General features: G+C 47.1%; 1 protein-coding gene and 1 pseudogene across 2 annotated transcripts in view; one reads left to right on the forward strand and one right to left on the reverse strand.

The window, feature by feature from the left end:
• Positions 1–7,494: 7,494 nt before the first annotated feature.
• LOC144341476 (uncharacterized) lies at positions 7,495–8,564 on the reverse strand (annotated as a pseudogene).
• The window catches only part of LOC144341477 (SH3 domain and tetratricopeptide repeat-containing protein 1-like), a 52,065-nt gene continuing 39,086 nt past the window's right edge, over positions 7,831–20,809 (forward strand). Inside the window, exons 1-2 of one of the 2 annotated variants that reach the window (XM_078005032.1) lie at positions 7,831–8,053; positions 11,061–11,195. The gene's annotated coding sequence lies outside the window, so the exon portion shown is untranslated. The remainder of the gene's footprint in view (positions 8,054–11,060; positions 11,196–20,809) is intronic. The other variant, XM_078005031.1, reaches the window with a different exon arrangement.

Here is a 20,809-nt window from a genome sequence, read left to right on the forward strand (position 1 = left end):
TTGTACATTTCTAGTATCTGTCATAATAAAGTCCTACCTGATGTGCATAAGGGAGTTAATATTATCAGTCCTGAGACTACTGATTCTTAAAAACACCTGCTGGCAAAGTTCCATCTTTGTATTAGTAACTTACATTTTGAAAGGGATTCCACCAACCCAAGTAATAAGAATGACCCACTGCATCTAAATGGCTTATGCAATATATTTGCCAAAACTTTTTCTGCTGAAGGTCTATTATTTTGTGTCACTGCAGTGGTGCTTAGGGAACCAGACACCAAAACACAGTCTGAACACTAAGTGTTCAATGAGTTTCCCTGGTAGACAATATTTTACATGTGCTGTCACTTGTTAACTGGGGAGTTGAGCCCATTCCATGTGATTACACCAAGACAGAGTATGCTTATTAAATTTAATTGAGTAATAAATGAAACCAATAATTGGTATTTAACAACATTAATACAACAATTTTTAAAATTTCTATTGCACAATGTCAAGGCAGAAAGGAATAAGAGGAAATATGACACATGGTTTTTAAAATGACATTAATGTCACCACTTCCAGATGCTATTCCTATGAAATCACATAAATTCCCAAATCAGGTTGTTTTAGGCAAGAAAAACTACTTTTTCATACGTAGTAAAAATGACAAATATCTAATGCTTTTTTGTCACTTAAAAAAAGAGTGATAGCTTGTCTGACATACTTCTAAGATTTTCAAATGAAAATACTCAGGCCAGCACAGTATTAGCAGAGAGATGAGCAAGCAGACCAAGGGGAAGAAAAGTCTTAATGACCCAGCATTAATATGGAAAGTTGATGAATGATAGACTAGGCACTGTAGAATAGAAAAAGAAATCACATGCACTTTAAAATATGAGGCAAACCAGGCTGGCATCTACTTGGGAAAATGCATTGCATTCTTCTCTATTCCATGAACCATAATCAACTTATTATATATTCAAATATGAAAGACAAAACCAGAACACTTTCAGAAGTCACAGGAAGATTTTTTTTTTTACGAAGGATTAGGCAGAATTTCTTTTGTGTAAGAAAACAGTGATAAAGGAACAGACAAACTCAAACATGTTAAAATTTAGGGACTAAAAAGAAAATAGAGTGGGCCAGGCGTGGTGGCTCAGGCCTGTAATCCCAGCACCTTGGGAGGCTGAGACAGGTGATCACCTGAGGTCCGGAGGTTGAGACCAGCCTGGCCAACATGGCAAAACCCCGCCTTTTTGCTGGTGTTTGTTTTTTGAGATGAAGTCTTCCATTGTCGTTTGGGCTGGGGTGCAGTGGCAAGATCTTGGCTCACTGCAAACTTCACCTCCCTGGTTCAAGCAATTCTCTTGCCTCAGCCTCCCGAGTAGCTGGGATTACAGGTGCCTGCCACCAGGCTCAGCTAATTTTTTTGTATTTGTGGTAGAGACAGTTTTTCACCGTGTTGGCCAGGCAGCTCTGGAACTCCTGACCTTGTGATCCACCCACCTTGGCCTCCCAAAGTGCTGGGATTACAGGAATGAGCCACCGTGCCAGGCCTAAAACCCCGTGTTTACTAAAAATACAAAAATTAGCTGGGTGTGGTGGTGGGCCTATAATCCCAGTAACTCTGAGGCTGACACAGGAGAATCACTTGAACCCGGGAGGCAGAGGTTGCAGTAAGCAGAGATGGCGCCACTGCACTCCAGCCGGGCTACAGAGCAAGACAGTGTCTCCGAAAAAACAAACAAACAAACGAAAACCCCAGATATCCAGATAAAGGATGCAGATGTGTCCACTTTCATAAATTCTTCACCATGCTACAAGAGGGGAACTGACATTTTGGTGAATCTTTGTAAATCATCAATTTATCTATCACACTTTTATTTCACCAGTAGCATTGACAAAGCTAAGTCCTACAATTCCGTTTGAAATTACCCTTAAAAAGAACAGACCTTTAAAACCTACTACACTCACTCTGAGGAAGAAATAAATATGAATTTTTAGCAAATAAAATGCATCATTTTAGCTTGCCTCTTTGGAAATAGTATTTTTATCTTTCAAGCTGTACTGACAAAATGTATCTTACAGTCAATGAAAAACTGAAACTCAAATAAGCGGACAAGCCTTTTCAAGATAACAAACTCAGGGAGAGGCAGTGCTGACCCCAACACAGACCTTTCTAAGTGTCACGGCATTCCATTCTATCCCTCGGGACACCCATCCTGTTCAGTAAAGCACTCAGTCACCACCTAGGAGGCACTGGCACTGCTCTTTGTCCTCCTGTGTGCCTTAAAAGCATCTTCATATTCAGGTTCTTGCACATCCTCTCTGGGGTGGGTTTTCCTTGTTCTTTGGGACAGTTTTTCTCTCTTCACAAGTCTGAGACAATCTAGAGAGCTGAAATCATTTCTGCCTTTTCCTCTCAATATCAGTATTCCATTGGCAGACCGTCAATGTGTCTCCGAGGAATAAAAGCTCCGGCTGGAGGAACAGCTTTAATGACCTAGCTTTAATGACATTACGTTGTATTGTCCATTCATTTTAATGTCCTAAAATTTTAATAACCCTAAGGGGTCACCATTTTAGATGAAACTATACCAGGAGATTCCTCTAAGGCCAAGAGCATCCAGCTGCTCTCCTGAGAGACACTACCCCCTACCTCAGGCTGTCCTTGGGGATGAGATGATCCCGGGGCTGATACTCACTAGACCCTCCAATAGACATGGCCACAATGCGTATCCTGGGTCATCCCCAGACAGTTCTAAAATGCCAGGACTAGGAAAAGACAGGAGGGTGGCTGAGGACACAACACCCTGTAGAGTTTTCACGGGGGGACCTCAACCTAAAGACATTTTGGTAATATGTACACTTAGGAAATATGAAAAGAAGAGAGGCACAAAGATTTTTTTTTACAGTAGAGTGTTAGATGATTTATTCTCTGCTTTCCTCTCATGTAAAATGTTTGGAAACAGAAAAATAGTTTGGCCACGGTGGCTCACGCCTGTATTCCCAGAGCTTTAGGTGGCTGAGGTGGGCGATCAGTTAAGATCAGGAGTTCGAAACCAACCTAACCAACATGGCAAAACCGTGTCTCTACTAAAAATACAAAAATTAGCTGGACGTGGTGGTGGGCGCTTATAAGCCCAGCTACTTGGGAGGCTGAAGCAGGAGAATCGCTTGAACTTGGGAGTCAGAGGTTGTAGTGAACTGAGACTGTGCCATTGCACTCCAGCCTGGCGACAGGGCGAGACTCCGTCTCAACAACAACAACAACAACAACAAAATTATAAATATATATAAAATATACATTTAAAATTATTACATGTAGATAGTATTTGAAGTCATGGGACTGACTGTAGATAGAAACAAGAGAAGGCAAGGAAAGTTTTCATATTTATATTTGTATATATTATATAAAATTAATATACATAATTATAATATATAAATATATCATATAGGCTGTGCACAGTGGCTTACACCTGTAATCCCAGCAATTTGGGAGGCTGAGGTGGCAGATCACCTGAGGTCAGGAGTTCGAGACTAGACTGACCAACTTGGAGAAATCCCATCTCTACTATAGATACAAAAATTAGCCAGGCGTGGTGGTGCGTGCCTGTAATCCCAGCTACTCAGGAGATTGAAGCAGGAAAATCACTTGAACCCAAGAGGTGGAGGTTGCGGTGAGCCCAGATTGTGTCATTGCACTCCAGCCTGGGTGACAAGGGTTAAACTCCATCTCAAAATAAATAAATAACTAAAACAAGAAATAGATATTTATGTCAAAATATATAATTATAATACATAAATGTGTATATATACACATTTATTATAAATTTATTAATATATGAAATATATTTATTTCTGAGACAGGGTCTGGCTCTGTCACCCAGGCTGGAGTGCAGTGACACTATCATAGCTCATTGGAGCCTTGAACAGATGGCTCAAGCGATCCTCCCACCTCAGCCTCCTGAGTGGCTAGGATTGCATGCACACACCACCATGCCTAGCTAATTTTAAAATTTTTTGTAGAGACAGGGTCTTCCTTTTTTGCCTAAGCTGGTCTTGAACTCCTGGGCTCAAGTGATCTCCCTGCTTCAGGCTTCCCATGTGTTAGACGTGGGCCACTGCATCTGGTCTAATGCATTTTTTAATTTGCAAGTTTATATTATTTAATATTTTGAAGTACCGAATGTGTTGAACAACCAACTTGCAGAATTCCCGAACAATGGACGGTCAGCTGTCATGTCCTGGTTCAAATTGTCCCAGCACACCAAGGCTAGAAACCTTTCGGCCAACTTCCACTTATGTCTCCCGGGGCAGGACAATGTCACTTGGCCAATCCCCACTAAGAGGGACTCTGGAAAGGCAAGAAACTATTCTGTTCTCTCTAATGGAATGTGACCAGAGAGAAGGCAGTTGGGAGGGCCAGCAGGGCCCTCCAACCAGCAGCGTCCACCATCGACTAACTGCCCTAGAGCTACACCGTGCTGGGCATTTGGGGCACTGTTATCAGCAAGAGTTTCCATTTTTCTTCTCATGGGACCTTCATGCTAGTGGCAAGAGACAATTCTTTTTTTTTTTTTGAGACAGTTTTGTTCTTGTCACTCAGGCTGTAGTGCAATGGTGTAATCTCGGCTCACTGCAACCTCTGCCTCCTGGATTCAAGCAATTCTCCTGCCTCAGCCTTCTGAGTAGCTGGGATTACAGGATTGCACCACCACATCTAGCTAATTTTTGTATTTTTAGTAGAGATGGGGATTCACCATGTTGGCCAGGCTGGTCTGGAAATCCTGAGCCACTGCACCCAGTCAAAAGGGAGATTTTAAATCAATAAGTATAATTGTGATGAATGCCAGAAAGAAGAATGTGTGTGATGGGGAGGGGACCTAAGTTATTGTCTCATATTTTACCACTTTCATAGGCAATAACTAAACACTTAGAAGCTTAAAACAACACACACCTTTAAGCCAATTTTGGCAAGCTAGGAGTTGAGCTCATTTTAGCGGGTCCTGTGCTTGGGATCTCACGCTAAGCAGCTGGGCTGCATCCTCATCTGAGGCTCCACCAGGGCAGAATCCATTTCCAGGTCCGCCGAGGTTACTGGCATAATTCATTTCCTCGGACCCGCTTGGCAAGGACCCAGTTTTTTGCTTCCTTGCCTACAGGGCCCCTCCGAAGGTCATTTCTCAGCACAGCATCTCCCTCCTGTAGCGCCTGCAGGCGGAACCTTTCTCTCTAGTGTGCGAAGGTGATGCACTGTGACAATGACATCCCATTGCTTTTGCCAGGCTCTATGGGTTAGAAGCCAGTCACCGGTTTTGCTCGTACCCAAGGTCAGGAAGACTATGCAACGGCATAGGTCATTGGGGGGTCAGTCACTTTAGGGTGTGGCTGCCACCACTGAACTTGGTGAGACTTTAAGGGTTGGTAGGAGCTGGCCAGGTACAGGGGTGAGGGTGTGTCAGGCAGGGGTGAGGGCATGGAGGGGGATGCAGAGGCCTGCACCCTGGAATGTCCTTTCACTCCCTGAGGTTTTGTTCTCCTGATCCCTGAGTACATCCCAGAACACGGTGGGGCCCTAGCAGGGGAGAGGTAGGGAAGCATGTGTTGTTCATCCAGGGACCTTGTTAGGCAAATCAGATTAGGGGCCAGGCTTTCAGTGGTGGGTGTGAGCGTGGGAGTGATGAGTGTGCAGGTGTGTGTGCGAAGAGCGATGGGGATGGGGTCAGCCCCAGCCACCATGAAGACCTTAACTGTGCATCCACCCATCCCAGCAGCCTTCCTGAGTGAGTGCCTTCAGGGCGCAGGTCCTGTTTTACACATGGAAGTGAATCAGAGTGGGACACTGCCTTGCCTTAGAGAGGTCACACTTCTTCTTCTTCTTCTTCTTCTTCTCCTCCTTCTTCTTTTTTAAAATTTGTGACAGAGTCCCGCTCTGTTGCCCAGGCTGGAGTGCTGTGGTGTGACCTTGGCTCACTGCAACCTCTGCCTCCCAGGTTCAAGCAATTTTCCTGCCTCAGCCTCCTGGGTAGGGTAGCTGGGATGATAGGCATACATTACCATGCCTGGCTAATTGTTGTATTTTAGTTTCACCATATTGGCCCGGCTGGTCCCAGTCTCCTGGCCTCAAGCGATCTGCCCACATCAGCCTCCCAAAGTGCTGTGACTACAGGCATAAGCCACCACACCGGGCGAGAGGTCACACTTCATGCCAAGTGGGTGGCAGCCACTCAGACAGCACCCCAGCTGGCACTGGGAGTGAGGCGTGCTCAGTGTCCTAGGAAGGCAGAGGGCTGCATGAGAGGTTCCAGGAGGAAGGACTGGAGGAGGATTTGAGATTTTCACCTGAGCAGCTGGGTGGATGGAGGGGCTGTTCACTGAGAATCACAAGAATGTGGATGAGCAGGTTAGGGCACTAATAAAGCACTCTGTTTGGCCCGCGGAAAATTTGAGATGTTTCCCTGTGTCCAGCTGGGCCTTTGGGAAAGGTCAGGGCTGGGCATCTGACTGGGATGGATGTCTCTGGCAGGCAGCAGAGCATGTGGATGGTTTGTGAAGCCTGGAAAGGCATGAGATTTCTTGTGGCAGTGCCCACTGCAAATGGAAGGGCATTTGGCCTGAGTCCAGACATATACAAGTTGGGCAGAGAAGGGGGTGGGTCCCCAGGACCCACCGAGGAGCAGCTATGGAAGTACAGGGAAACCAAGGGTGTGGGGTCACATGGAGCAGGAAACTCAAATAAGATGAGGAAAGACGTTTTAAAGACGATCAGGGCTGGGACAGTGGTTCATGCCTGCAATCCCAATACTTTGGGAGGCTGAGACGAGAGGATAGCTTGAGGCCAGGAGTTTGAGACCAGCCTGGGCAACATAGGGAGACCTCATTTCTATAAATAAATAAATAAATACCATTGGTACTTGGCATTTCAGGCGGGGAACAGCAAACACATGAAAGTTCTGAGGTAGGAAAGGGAAGTGATTAGCGCTTGCTCCTGGTTCCTTTATCAGACCTTAAAGAGATGCAGAGACATTTCAGGTACTCCTTGGCCGAGCTCCTTCAGGGAAGGCCTAAGTTCGTTTTTACTTCCCCTCTATTAATTTTTTTTTTTTTTTTTTTTTTTTTTTTGGAGACAGAGTCTCATTCTGTCGCCCAGGCTGGAGCGCATGCAGTGGCACCATCTCAGCTCACTGCAACCTCCACCTCCCGGGCTCAAACGATTCTCCTGCCTCAGTCTTCCCAGTAACTGGGACCATAGGGACGCGTCACCACGATCGGCTAAGTTTTTTTATTTTTAGCAGAGATGGGGTTTCATCTTGTTGGCCAGGCTGGTTTCGAACTCCTGGCCTCAAGTGATCCACCTGCCTCCGTCCCACAAACTGCTGGGATTACAGGAGCGAGCCACCGCGCCTGGCCCTACTTCACTCCTAACGCCCACCATACGTGCTTCCAAATGTTTGCTGAATGACAAGGTGAACGAGTGAATGGGACTACGTGACTTCGGGCAGCAGGCAATCCTATTCCTTGAACCTCAGTTTCCTTTTTTGTAAAGCAAGCCTGTCTCTCGCTCTCTGCCCTAAAAGCCTGAGTTCTGGGCTTGAGATGAGCGCGTCCTGTAGGGCAGACTGCAGGTGGACGTTGAGCTGGGTCTTCTAGGAGGCCAGGATCCGGCCAGCTCTTGGGTCCGGTCCTCCCGCGGGACACCGCACGCCCAGTCCCAGCGCCGCCCCGCCCAACCTGCCTTTGTTCCCCCAGGCCCCGCCCTCTCCGCGCAGCTCGCTCCCCATTGCCCGGCGGGCGGGCCCTGGGCGCCCGGCTCCGCTGGGGGCGGGGCTGCGGGCGGCGGGCTGGGCCGTGTGCACCTGCGCGGTGTGTTTCCCGGCCGCAACCCCGCGCCAGCTGCAGCTCCTTGATCCGAGCCGGATCCTGAGCGGGGAACACGGGCTGAAGCGGCGGCGGCGGCCCCGCCCCGGGGCTCCATTGTTGAGGCTGCCGCGGCTCTGTCGGCTGCTCAGCTGCGCTCCAGTCGGCCCAGGCGCCGCGGCGAGGAGCGAGCGCTGCGAGGCGGCAGCCTGAGGTGAGAGGGCGCGACGGGCGACGGGGTCTCCGGACCGGGCGGGGGTCTCTGCCCCGCGCCTGGCGGCTCCGAGCTGGGCTCCGCAGGGTCTGAGGTTGGGATCCGGGGTCCTTGCTCCAGGGCTTTGTCTCGGCCTTGGGCGGCACCGGGGGCTTAGCGCCTGCTGCGGTACCTCGTGGGCCCGCGGGGTGTCCTGGTCGCCCTGCGGGTGAGGGCCGGTCCCTACTGCTCCCCGGCTCCCCGCGTCTGCCGCGGAGGGGACTGCATGGACCCAGGCGCTGGCTTCTGCCCGGTTCCCCGCAGCGTGGCTGGTCCCCGCGTGCAGCAGAGGGGGCCCTGCGAGGGCCCACTCGTGGGGCGGGGTCCGGGCCACCGCGAGAGGGAGACTCCGCCGCCCTCCTCGCCCTCCCTCGCAGCGAGACTGCTTCCCTAGACTCACCGAGGGGACTGCGCGGACCTTCGGACGAGGGAGTCCGTGACTCTGCGTGGGGGCTCTTTCCCGGCCCCGCATGAGGGCTTCCTGAGTGTTTTGTCACCTATATAGGTGGCTGCGTGGACCCGCGCGCGTGGGTAAATGCGAGGTCCTTTTTCAATACCGTGAATCCAAGTATTCGTGCTATTTTAAATCTGCAATTCTTTGACTCTCCAGAGGGTTTTTAGATTAATTTTTTTTCTATTACTTCCTAGCGTTTGTTGCATAGTTCAGAGTACTTGATTAAAACTTAACAGGTCTGCCTGGTACGGTGGCTCACGCCTGTAATCCGAGGACTTTGGGAGGTCTAGGCAGGCGGATCACTTGAGGTCAGGAGTTGGAGACCAACCTGGCCAACATGGTGAAACCCTGTCTCTACTAAAAATACAAAAATTAGTTGGGTGTGGTGGTGGGCGCCTGTAATCGCAGCTCCTCAGGAGGCTGAGGCAGGAGAATAGCTTGAACCCAGGAGGCGGAGGTGGCAGTGAGTGAAATGGCTGCACTGCACTCCAGCCTGGGCCATAGAGTGAGACTTCCTCTCAAAACAAAAACAAAAACAATGTACTGGGTCTACCTCTGGCTCTGGAATTTTCCTGGAAGGCCTTCTCTTCTGGGCTTCATTTTTCTCACTTTTGAGGATCGTAAACTACATAATTTCCAAGAATTTTTGCCCTACACCTTTAATTCTTTCAAGCAAATATAGCAGAGAAAAATTATCTTCCCCGCAATGGTGTAAGGAAGTCTCTCACAGAAGGGGACACATGGGTATGGAGAAGACAGAGGGTATATATATATATATATGTTTTTTTTTTTTTTTTTTTTTTTTTTTTTTTTTTTTTTTGGTGACGGAGTTTTGCTCTGTTGCCCATGCTGGAGTGCAGTGGCAGGATCTTGGCCCACTGCAAGCTCCGCCTCCTGGCTTCACTCCATTCTCCTACCTCAGCCTCCCAAGCAGCTGGGACTATAGGCGCCTGCCACCATGCCCGGCTAATTTTTTGTATTTTTAGTAGAAACAGGATTTCACTGTGCTAGGCAGGATGGTCTCCATCTCCTGACTTCGTGATCTGCCCGCCTCGGCCTTCCAGAGTGCTGGGGATTACAGGTGTGAGCCACTGCGCCTGGCCGACAGAGGATGTATTTTTGAGCTCTACATTTCAGAGTTCTTTTCTCTAGCCCTGGCCTGGGTCCCAAACAGGGAACTTAATTCACTCTATCCCGAAGTATACTCTTGCTTTGATGCCATTGGTATGTTGTCCTAGAGATTTGCTGTGGCTGCTAGGAGTGTTTCAGAGTTAAGAACTGATGCAACCTCTCTTTTGTCAGTTTATGAGTCTATAAACCATCTTGTTTCCTTTAGCGTTATCTCCCTGGAACTGGAAGGTCAGAGATGAAGTTTTCTTAGATTATAAGTCTCAGTCTTTGCTATCTACCTTCGTCTGTCTCCCATGTCACCTGCTGTTTTTTTTCCCCCTGTTTTTCGTTTTAATGTTTTTATTGGATAGGTGTCTATTATTGCAGGCTACCTGAAAACATTTTTGGATATTGACAGGATATAAGTATGAATAATATGTAAAAGATAACTTATTCTAGTTCTTTTGAGCAGAGGATTTGGTTTTGATATGTGGCCCTATTAAAGCTTTTGTTAAGCCCAAGTACTTGCTGAACTTCAGTTCCCTTACCTGTAAAATGGAGTTAGTTGTTAATAATACCTGTTCTGCCTAACTCAGGAGATTGTTTTGAGGATCAAATGAAATAATGAATGTAATGGAATTTTGTAAATTTTAAATGAAATATTGTATTACCTAAGATTTTTTTTTTTTTAACGCCATATTAAGAATGGAATGAATCTGGGTTTTCCTTTGAAATCCGAAATATTTAATGTATAGAGAAGTTTTAATGTGTCTGTTGGGGAGCTGCATTAGGATTGTTTTCTATCTTTAATTGGCCAGTATTTTTTTATATTTTAGCATTTTTGGGGAACATCAAAATTTGTGTTTCAGTTATCATTAATATTTTACAAAGTTATTGAATGTGCATGATTTAATCTTTAACAATCTCTTCAATTATTTACATTCCCATGTAAAAAATTCAGTAATGAACGTCCATGTAAATAACATTCCCATGCTTTAATGAAGCATAATTTCTTGACATTGCAGTTTCTAAGTGCCCTGTGTTGAGGTTGGGAAAGCTAAAGGGCAGTCAGAGGTCCAGGTCAGCAAAGCGTCACCTTTGACATTTGAAATCCAGCAGCAGATATCACAGTGAACCCCATTCCAGCATCCAGGAAGTTTCTCTGCCCTGCCTCTCCTCCGGCCACCTCAGAATCTGTGTCTGCGGTGTTGGTCCTGCTTTCCTGTCTCTCCTCTGCCTTTTCTTTCTCTTCACCAACTTCTACCGAGTGCCTCTGATGTCTCAGACAGTGGCAGTGGGATTACAAAGGCTAATAAACCCAGCCCTGGTCCTCAAAGAATTTATGTTTTCTGTGCAGATATTAAGTGACACTGTCATATATAGTGTTGACAAACATTGATACAGATTTCCTGTGAAGTGCAGAAGCACCATCCTAGAAGCAGAGATGCAGAGGCAGCACTGGTGACTCACACGTGGAGAGCTGGAGTTCTTGGTCTAGTGGGATAAACTGACCTGGACATCATTTCAGTGCAGCGGAGAGTGAGTGCTGGGATGGGCTCCCTTGGGGCATCTGGGGCTGGGTTTGTCTGGTGTTTAGTCTCCTGCCTGGTACTTAGAGTTTATCAGTAAGATGAGCATTGGGAGGCTTCTAAGTGAAAAGAAAGGCAATCACTTACCTGAAACCTAAAATTTGTAGGTGTTCTGGGCCATTTATAATTCACTGAATCTGTTTTGTCAGAACAAGTCTATCATTTATTGTTTTGGATGGAGTGTGGCCAGCCCTGCCTTGCGATGTAAGGAAATCAGGAAACGCTTGTCAGGTGTCAACACTGTGCCAGGAACTCTTCTAGGGGTTTCCACGTGAATCACTGTATTCATTTCTGTTGCTGCTTTACCACATTTCCACAAATTTAGTGGCTTAAAACAATTGAAATTGTATCATCTCACAGTTCTATGGGGCAGAAGACTGACGTGGATGTGACTGGGCAAAAATCACCATGTGGGCTGGGCTGCATTCCTCACTGGAGAATTGTTTCCAAGTGCTTTTGGCCAAATATAGTTCCTTGTGGTTGCAGGACTGAGGTGTCTGTTCCCTTGCTCTCCATCTGTTGGGAGCTGCCCTCAGCTCCTGAGGCCTCTATCTGGTCTTTGTACGTGGTCCCATCAGCTCAGGACTAGGTAGGCCAGGGACCTGGTCAGGCTCTCCCGTTCCCCTTTGTGCATTTCTCTTCTTGCACTCGGAGAAAGTTCTATTCCCTATTTTAAAATATTTTTTTGAGATGGAATCTCGCACTGTTGCCCAGGCTGGAGTGCAGTAGCATGAACTCAGCTCACTGCAACCTCTACCTCCTGGGTTCAAGTGATTCCCCTGCTTCAGCCTCCTGAGTAGCTGGGACTACAGTTGCCCGCGATGACACCCAACTAATTTTTGTATTTTTAGTAGAGATGGGTTTCACCATTTTAGCCAGGATGGTCTCCATCTCTTGATCTCGTGATCTGCCTGCCTTAGCCTTCCAAAGTGTGGAGATTACGGGTGTGAGCCACCGCGCCTGGCCAGTTCTATGCTCTTAGAGGCTCATGGGATTAGATTGGACCTCCCTGGATAGCCCAGGATACTCTTCCTAAGGCCTGTGGCCAAGCCCTTTTGCTGCACGACATAGTCACAGGTCTCGGGGGTTGGAATCTCCCACCACAGTTACGGATCCACTTACTACAGCAGCCTGGGAGGTGCTTTTTGTCACCTCTGGTTAACAGATATCAATTATTTATTTATTTATTTATTTAATTTTTTTGCAAATTGGCAGGAACATGAAGGTCCTTTTTTTTTTTTTTTTTCTTTTGAGACGGAGTCTCATTCTCTTGCCCGGGCTGAAGTGCAGTGGTGCAGTCTTGGCTCACCACAACTTCCACCTCCCAGGTTCAAGCAGTTCTCCTGCCTCAGCCTCCTAAGTAGCTGGGACCACAGGCACGTGCCACCAAGCCTGGCTAATTTTTGTATTTTTAGTACAGACGGGGTTTCAGTATGTTGGCCAGGCTGGTCACAAAATCCTGACCTCGTGATCCACCCAACTTGGCCTCCCAAAGTGCTGGGATTACAGGCGTGAGCGACCACACCCAGCCATGAAGATCCTTCTTAAATGAAAAAACCGTTCCTCTGACTTGATGTGAGGCTGTTGGTGAGACTGATAGCAGTGGAGACAGGTCCATCAGAAATGGAGCTAAACTTTGTTTTCTGGAGTATTTTGATGGCCTGCCCTGATCATGTAAGTTTTGCTAAGAAGTCATTAGAGTAATTCCTCTACTGGAAGAAATACCATATGGGGAATTTGGGACCTTCCCTTTTCAAGTTTTGCACAAAGGACTCTTCATGGGCGAAAAGTACATGATTCCAGGTCCATTTCTAGAATGGAAACAGCTGCATCAACCCAACAGCGATTCACATTCCTGAGTTTGAGAGAATCTGATTGTTTCAAGGCTGAAGCCAAAAGCCCAATAAACAATGTTTGTACCTTTATTCATAGTTAGGAATTAGGTGCATCCTGTGGTCAAGCAAACAACTGATGGTGGTCACCAAGTAGTTTAAAACCAAGTAGGACCTCATTTTATCATGTGGGTGTTTTTGATTTTCTTAACTAAGTTTTTATTTTCCTGTGCAATAAATGACAAACTCTGACTTGAAATGCATTTCCTTTAATAAACCAGAATCTAGGGCCGGGCGCGGTGGTTCACGCCTGTAATCCCAGACTTTGGGAGACCGAGGAGGGTGGATCACGAGGTCAGGAGATTGAGACCATCCTGGCTATGGTGAAACCCTGCCTCTACTAAAAATACAAAAAATTAGCCGGGCATGGTGGCGGGCGCCTGTAGTCCCAGGTCCTCGGGAGGCTGAGGCAGGAGAATGGCGTGAACCTGGGAGGCAGACCTTGCAGTGAGCGGAGATCACGCCACTGCACTCCAGCCTGAATGACAAAGCAAGACTGTCTCAAAAAAAAAAAAAAGAAAAAAAAAGAAACCAGAATGTATAGTCCTAAGGTTTTTAACCTGGCTTTCAGGACTTTATGAAGTCCCCAAAATCCTGTGCAACAATTTTGTGTATCTGCATCCATGTGTGTTTATGGGGAGATGATTTATAGCTCTCCATACTTTTTCAAAGTGGTTGGATTCCAAAAAATTTTAGAATACACCACTTTGGCCTGGTGTGGTGGCTCACACCTGTAATCCCAGAACTTAGGGAGGCTGAGGCAGTAGGATCCACTGAGGTCAGCAATTTAAGACCAGCAACATAGCAAGACCTCCACCTCTACCAAAAAAAAAAAAAAGAGAGAAAGAATGCTGGGCATGGTGGTGCACACCTGTGGTTCTAGCTGCTCGAGAGGTTGATCACCTGATCCCAATAATTTGAGGCTGTAGTAAGTTAGAATTATACCACCGCACTCCAGCCCAGGCAACAGAGCAAGACCCTCTCTCAAACAAAAACAAAAAACCATATCACTTAATATACTATTGTTGTTGGTCAAATATCAGATTTTGTTTAAAAACTAAATACTCTTTTTTTTTTTTTTTTGAGATGGAGTCTCGCTCTGTCGCCCAGGCTGGAGTGCAGTGGCATAGTCTCAGCTCACTGCAAGCTCCGCCTCCTGGGTTCACACCATTCTCCTGCCTCAACCTCCTGAGTAGCTGGGACTACAGGCGCCTGCCAGCACGCCTGGCTAGTATTTTGTATTTTTAGTAGAGACGGGGTTTCACCGTGTTAGCCAGGATGGTCTCGATCTCCTGACCTCGTGATCCGCCCACGTTGGCTTCCCAAAGTGCTGGGATTACAGGTAAATACACATTTTTAGCAAAGTTATACAGGCCTACAGTTCTAAGAGTCAGAAATTAACAAGGCTTAGGACAAAACCCAGCAATCCCCCACCTTACCCTTCTCCACTCTGATCCCTGCTCCTTGGAGGTTACTGTGTTTATGTTTTAGCTCGTTCTTCTAGATTGTGTGAAAGACAGGGAGGTGTCCTACTATGGAAGACAAGGATTCAGGCTGCTTACCTTCCCCGCTCCTCCTGTTGCCCACGTTTTTCTCCCCCATCCTCTCAGTATAATTATTGTGCTAGTGAGGCCAGGCACGGTGGCTCGTGACTTATCCCAGATTTTTGGGAGGCCGAGGTGGGCAGATCACTTGAGGCCAGGAGTTGAAGGCCAGCCTGGCCAACACAGTGAAACCCCGTCTCTACTAAAAAATACAAAAATTAGTCAGTTGTAGTGTTGCACACCTGTAGTTCCAGCTACTCAGGAGGATAAGGCACAAGAATTGCTTGAACCTGAGAGGTGGAGGTTGCAGTGAGCTGAGATCGCACCATAAGCTGAGATTGCACCACTGCACTCCAACCTGGGCAACAGAGGTAGACTCTGTCTCAAAAAAAATTATTGTGATAGTGGGATACATAGTATAATAGTGTATATATTTAGTATTCTTCCTGGTTTTTGGCCCACAGCTTCTAAAACCCTTGTAATTTCCTGAGTGATAGGAACATCATTGGTTATAATATTTGGTCTTAGGTTTCAATACCTGACACAAGAGCTTCTAAGACTTTGGGAATCTCTGGGGCGATAGGAGTGTCTTTTGTATGATAATGAGATGACAGGGGGCTTCGGCCCCTAGACAGGTTCAGGATCAGGGCTGGTTGCCAGAAAGATGAGTCATGATTATAGAGTTGGACATGTCAGCCCCACACCTACCTCTGGGAGGGGAGATGAGACAGGCTGGAGATTGAGCTAGTCACGGGTAGCCAGTGACTTAATCATGTTGATGTTATTAAAACTCCATAAAACCCTCTAAATACTGGGTTTGGGGAGCTTCTGGTTTGGTGAACTCATTTGGTGCTGGGGAGGTGGCACTTCCAGGCATGGGAGCCTCGACCTCTCTGCCCCGTGGTGTGCCCTGTGCCTCTCTTGCATTTGGCCGTTCCCGTGTTCTCTTCTTTGTAATAAACCAATAAGAGTAAGTAAGTGCCAAGCACTTTGCGTCTGTCACCTCTCTTACTTTTTCAGCAACACTGTGTGGCAGATAATGTCCTCATTTTGCCGGTGACAAAATGAGACTGATGCATTGAGTAACTTGCTCAAGGTCACATAATAAGCGGAATTCAAGCTCTGACTCCGAAGCCTGTGCTTTTAACGAGCATGCTGCATACGCGGCCTCTTTATTTGTTAGGAGTTTCGGTGTCTCTAGGGCCTGACACCAAGTTGACCGTTGTGGCCTAGAGCTGTTATAAGGGAGCTTTTAGCGGCCCTGCTGAGAACAGAGCCAGCACCTCCGGATTGGCAGGGCAGGGGCTGTTCCTGCTGGGAGCTGCAGGTCACTCCCTGTAGCCCTTGGCTGATCTTGCTCATCCACTCCCTCCCTCATTCAGTAGTTCCTGAGTGCCGCCTCTGTGCGGAGGAGAAGGAGGCAGCCTTCCAGCCCAGGTGGGGCCTGCAGGTACACAAAGGGAGAGGCAGCTGTGCGCTGAGCTGGCTGTAGGCTGGGACAGTGTGGCTCCAGAGGTGGGGATAGAATGCTCTGGGACTGCAGAGAGAACACATGCTTGTGAAAGGGAGGAAGGGGCAGTCACCGCAGAGGAGGTGTACTTGAGTTGGACTTTGAGGGAGGAGTTGGATTTCCACAGTGGAACCGAGCAGCTGAGGCTTTCTCAGCAGCTGAAGATTACAGCCAGCCAGCCTCAAATGTTCAGTTTTTCCTGAATTCCCTTTTTTAAGAGAGTGCAGTAAGTTTTCAACAGAGATAAAGCAGTCACCTCCATGTCATTCATGTTCTGCAAATCCTATGTGTAGTTGTTGATGCTTAGCAGATGGGGGCAGCCTGGGCCATAAGAGAAGAGCCTGTGTGTCCACTTGTTTGGACATCAGTCAGGTGTGGCACAGGGCAGTGATCACTGCCTTCCCCTGAGGACCTCAGTTGTACTTTTATGTGGAGAGGACAAAGAAAGCTGTTGTACAGGGGGCAGGAGACATTTCAACTGCAAAGCAAGGCACAAAATACACATAGTCTGTGCCCTGCATGAGAAACCTAGCAGAACTGTGTGCTGATTCCACCCCTGCCTCCCCTTCTGAGAGCGAACCGTCCATTGTACCATGGTGGAAGGCATTTCTGAAGCCTCTGCAATCGGAGTGATCTGTTACTTGCCCATTGAGCCTTGGGGCAGCAACCAGATGGTGTGGCTGAAACACAGGCCTCGGCCAGACGTGGTTGGTCATGTTGGTTCTGCCACTGATTGTGAATTACAAAACCTTGGAGAAGTCATTGTCTTTGTGTGTGCCTCTCATGTAAGATGGGGAACACTGTGGCCATTGCAGAAAAGCAGATAGGTGGAGCGAGTATGGAGTGCTTTGTGTGTGTGTGTCATACGGTGAATGAAATGGCACTGATTGACGTTATTGATAGTAATAACAGGTTTAATTCAGGAATAAAACTGGTAAAGTAGGCCAGGTGCGGTGACTTACGCCTGTATTCCCAGCACTTTGGGAGGCCAAGGCGGACGGATCATGAGGTCAGGAGTTTGAGACCAGCCTGGCCAATATGGTGAAACCCCATCTTTGCTAAAAATACAAAAATTAGCTGGGTGTGGTGGTAGTCCTGGGTGTGCCTGTAGTCCCAGCTACTTGAGAGGCTGAAGCAGGAGAATCGTTTGAACCCGGGAGGTGGAGGTTACAGTGAGCCGAGATGGTGTCACTGCACTCCAGCCTGGGCTAGAGAGTGAAACTCCATCTCAAAAAAAAAAAAACCTGGTAAAGTATTTTACCCAGCCTAGGTACATGTGGTAGAGCCGAATGAAAGCTTAGAAAAAGATGACTTGAGAACTAGCCCAGCAGAGGAATCAGGTGGGATGTGTTGTTACTGAGTAAGTGAAATTTGCACCTGCTTTCTCCCAGGCCTCGCTGAGTTGTGTACAACAGAGAGCTCAGGTGTTGGGGGCAGTTGACCGGTTGAAGAATGCATTGCTATTATGTGAGGAACATTGGGCTTTGAAAAAGCAGAACTGGATCCACGTTCTTGCCTGGTAACTCTAACTATCATCTAGTTTGTAAAGGGGAATACAGTTCACTGAAAAATTCTTATGACCGTGGGGAAAGGATTGGGGCGTCTGCATTGGTGTGTGTAATATAGGTCATATGAAAGAGCATTTAGGCTGGAGGGAGACTTTTCATCTCTATAACTTTACTTTCACAGGACAATTCCATCATGATTTGAAGATTTTTGAGTCAAAACTACATTGTTCTGCTATGTGTTTTGGGGCAAATTTATACATACAATTTGCTTAAATATTTCAGATGATACAAGAATATATGTGTAGCATAAAAAGCTGAAATTTGCATTTCCCCTTCTCTAGAAGTAACCATTGTGAATAGTTAAGTCTGTATTCCGCTATTTTGTGTATTATAAATACACTGTGAATATATGAGTCTATATATACATATATGTTACAGAAACACATTTTTAGAGATGGAATATTGCTGTGTTGCCCATGCTAGTCTCAAACTCCTGGGCTCAAGTGATCCTCTCGCCTCAGCCTCCCAAAGTTTTGGAATTACAGGCGTGAGCCACCGCGCCTGTCCTGGATGAGTATATTTACTAATTGCTAAGTTACTCTGTTCATTACGTGTCTATTGAACTCCCCCATGTGCCAAGCATTGTTCTGAATACCTTATATGCACCAATTCACTTAATTTTTAGAGAAGCTCTATTGTTGTGTCCCTTTTACAGTGAGGAAACTGAACCACAGAGAGGCTGGGGACGTTGTCTAACATCACACAGCCAGTGCTGTTGGAATTGAGGTTGGAACCCAGACAGCTGCCTTCAGATCTCTTAGCTGTGATCATAGATGGCACACCCAAACCTTAGGGCCACCTCCCAAGCCTTGCCTGAGCTCTGCCTGAGCTCTGCGAGAGCCGTGTATGTGAGGTTTCTTTCCTCTTTAAGAACACAAGTCTTGGAATTGTCCCAGACCCTGGTAGGAGCTCTTGAGGACCAAAAAACAGGGGTTCTTCAAGCCTGCCCCAAGGCCAGATCTCTGATTTAGCTACTTGGAAGGCAGACGTGGAAGAGAGTAATTTTGCCAGAACAAAAAGTCAAGATGGCTGGGCTGACTCGGCCAGATGCGGTGGCTCATGCCTGTAATCCCAGCACTTTGGGAGGCCGAGGCAGGTGGATCACCTGAGGTCGGGAGTTCGAGAGCAGCCTGGCCAACAAGTTGAAACTCCATCTGTACTAAAAATATAAAAATTAACTGGGCGTGGTGCTGGGCGCCTGTAACTCCAGCTACCAGGGAGGCTGAGGCAGAATTGTTTGAACCCGGGAGGCAGAGGTGGCAGTGAGCTAAGATTGCACCACTGCAGTGCAGATTGGGTGACAGAGTGAGACTCCATCTCAAAAAAAAAAAAAAAAAAAAAAAAAAGAGGGAAGGGGAATGGCTGGGCTGTCTCATCCTGGGGAAGAGGCCCTACAGCAGCCGTAGGACCTTGGCCACTTGGTTGGAAAAGAAGGAAGGAAAAGCTTCACCCATGGCGGTGACCTGGACTGCAGAAACCACACTAAACAGTCCACGTCCTGGAGCCTGGCCACCCCATTTGCTTCTCTTCTCCTTGGGTAGAGGGTGTGGGGAGCTTTCTACCCTGGAGGCTGAGCAGTGCAGCTTCTAACCAGGGTAGGCGTTTGTCTGTTCCTGGGAATACAGACAGCATTCTCATAAGCAGCCCAAATACTCCTGAACAGCTTTTTGTAGGGTGGGGTGGAGCGGGGCAGAGGGTCATTTTGACTCATAGGTACCTTTTCCACTTTCACGGCTGATAACTGTGTTACAGATTAAAGTTTTGTTTTTGATACTGAAGAGGGCTTAAGAGAGTGAGCTATTATGGCACATCTAAGTCTGCTAAAATAGAACCGCGGGGTAGTGTAGGAAAATCTCTTCTAAATTATGGATCATATATGGTGAACGTTAGAAGCCATGTGTACCTAAGTTGACAAATCAAAACATGGCTTGTCTTTGGGTGACCCAGGTAAGTCTGGATGCCACTGCGCCTTGTGTGAACACAGGATGCTGAGGTGTAGGGATCAACAGGCTTTTTCTGGACATCTTGCACTTCTCCCTTGGGGTAAAGTGGGGCGGCAGTAGGAGCACACAGCTGTTGGGCCCCTAATATTTGTCAGCTGTTTTACATGTGGGATTCCATTTAATGCAATCTTAGAGGTAAAATTATTTTATTGAAGATGAAGATAGAAGCTTAGAGAAGTTAAGAAAATTGTTCAAGGTCACGTCATTTGTTTTTTTTTTTTTTTTTTTTTTTTGAGACAGAGTTTTGCTCTTCTTGTCTAGGCTGGAGTGCAATGGCGTGATCTTGGCTCACCACAACCTCTGCTTCCCAAGTTCAAGTGATTCTCCTGCCTCAGCCTCCCGAGTAGCTGGGATGACAGGCATGAGCCACCACACCAGGCTGATTTCATATTTTTAGTAGGGACGGGGTTTTTCCATGTTGGTTAGGCTGGTCTTGAACTCCCAACCTTGGGTGATCCGCCCAACTCGGCCTCCCAAAGTGCTGGGATTACAGGTGTGAGCCACCACGCCTGGGCAGGGCCATGTAATTTAAGTGGAAAGATGAAGTACTTGATGAACTCAGAAGTTTGACTTCAAAGCCCTTGATCTTTCCATAACACATGGTTCCTTCCCCGGTTAGTGGGGAGTGACTGAAGAACTCAAGGAAGTTGTGTTTTGTGGAAAGAAGACCTGAGGGGTGTATGGTCTTTCCAGGCTTGGAATTGCCATGCTGGGCTTCTGAATTGTGTAGCTGGGCCATATAGAGAGAAGCCCCTCATTTAAGACTTATTCTTTGGGGGAAATAAAGGAAGGCCGCCCACATGAGACAGGCAGAGATGACTTTCTCAGAGCTGCTGTGGCAAGGGAGTCGGCACCATCACTTGCGTGTGGCAGAGACTGACATGCAAGTGAGTGGCAGATGAGGAGTGGGGAAGCTTCAGGATGGAAAAGAATGGCTCTCAGTGGAGGCTGTTGTGGGGGCTGGAGGCGGCTGTGCAGAAGTGGGGTGTCCTATGTGATTCGTTAGGGGTGTATTTGGCTTTCTTTGAATTATCCTAAATGGAAATA

Source organism: Macaca mulatta, chromosome 6 (genome assembly GCF_049350105.2).
Source record: "Macaca mulatta isolate MMU2019108-1 chromosome 6, T2T-MMU8v2.0, whole genome shotgun sequence".
Classification (NCBI taxonomy): Eukaryota; Metazoa; Chordata; class Mammalia; order Primates; family Cercopithecidae; genus Macaca; species Macaca mulatta.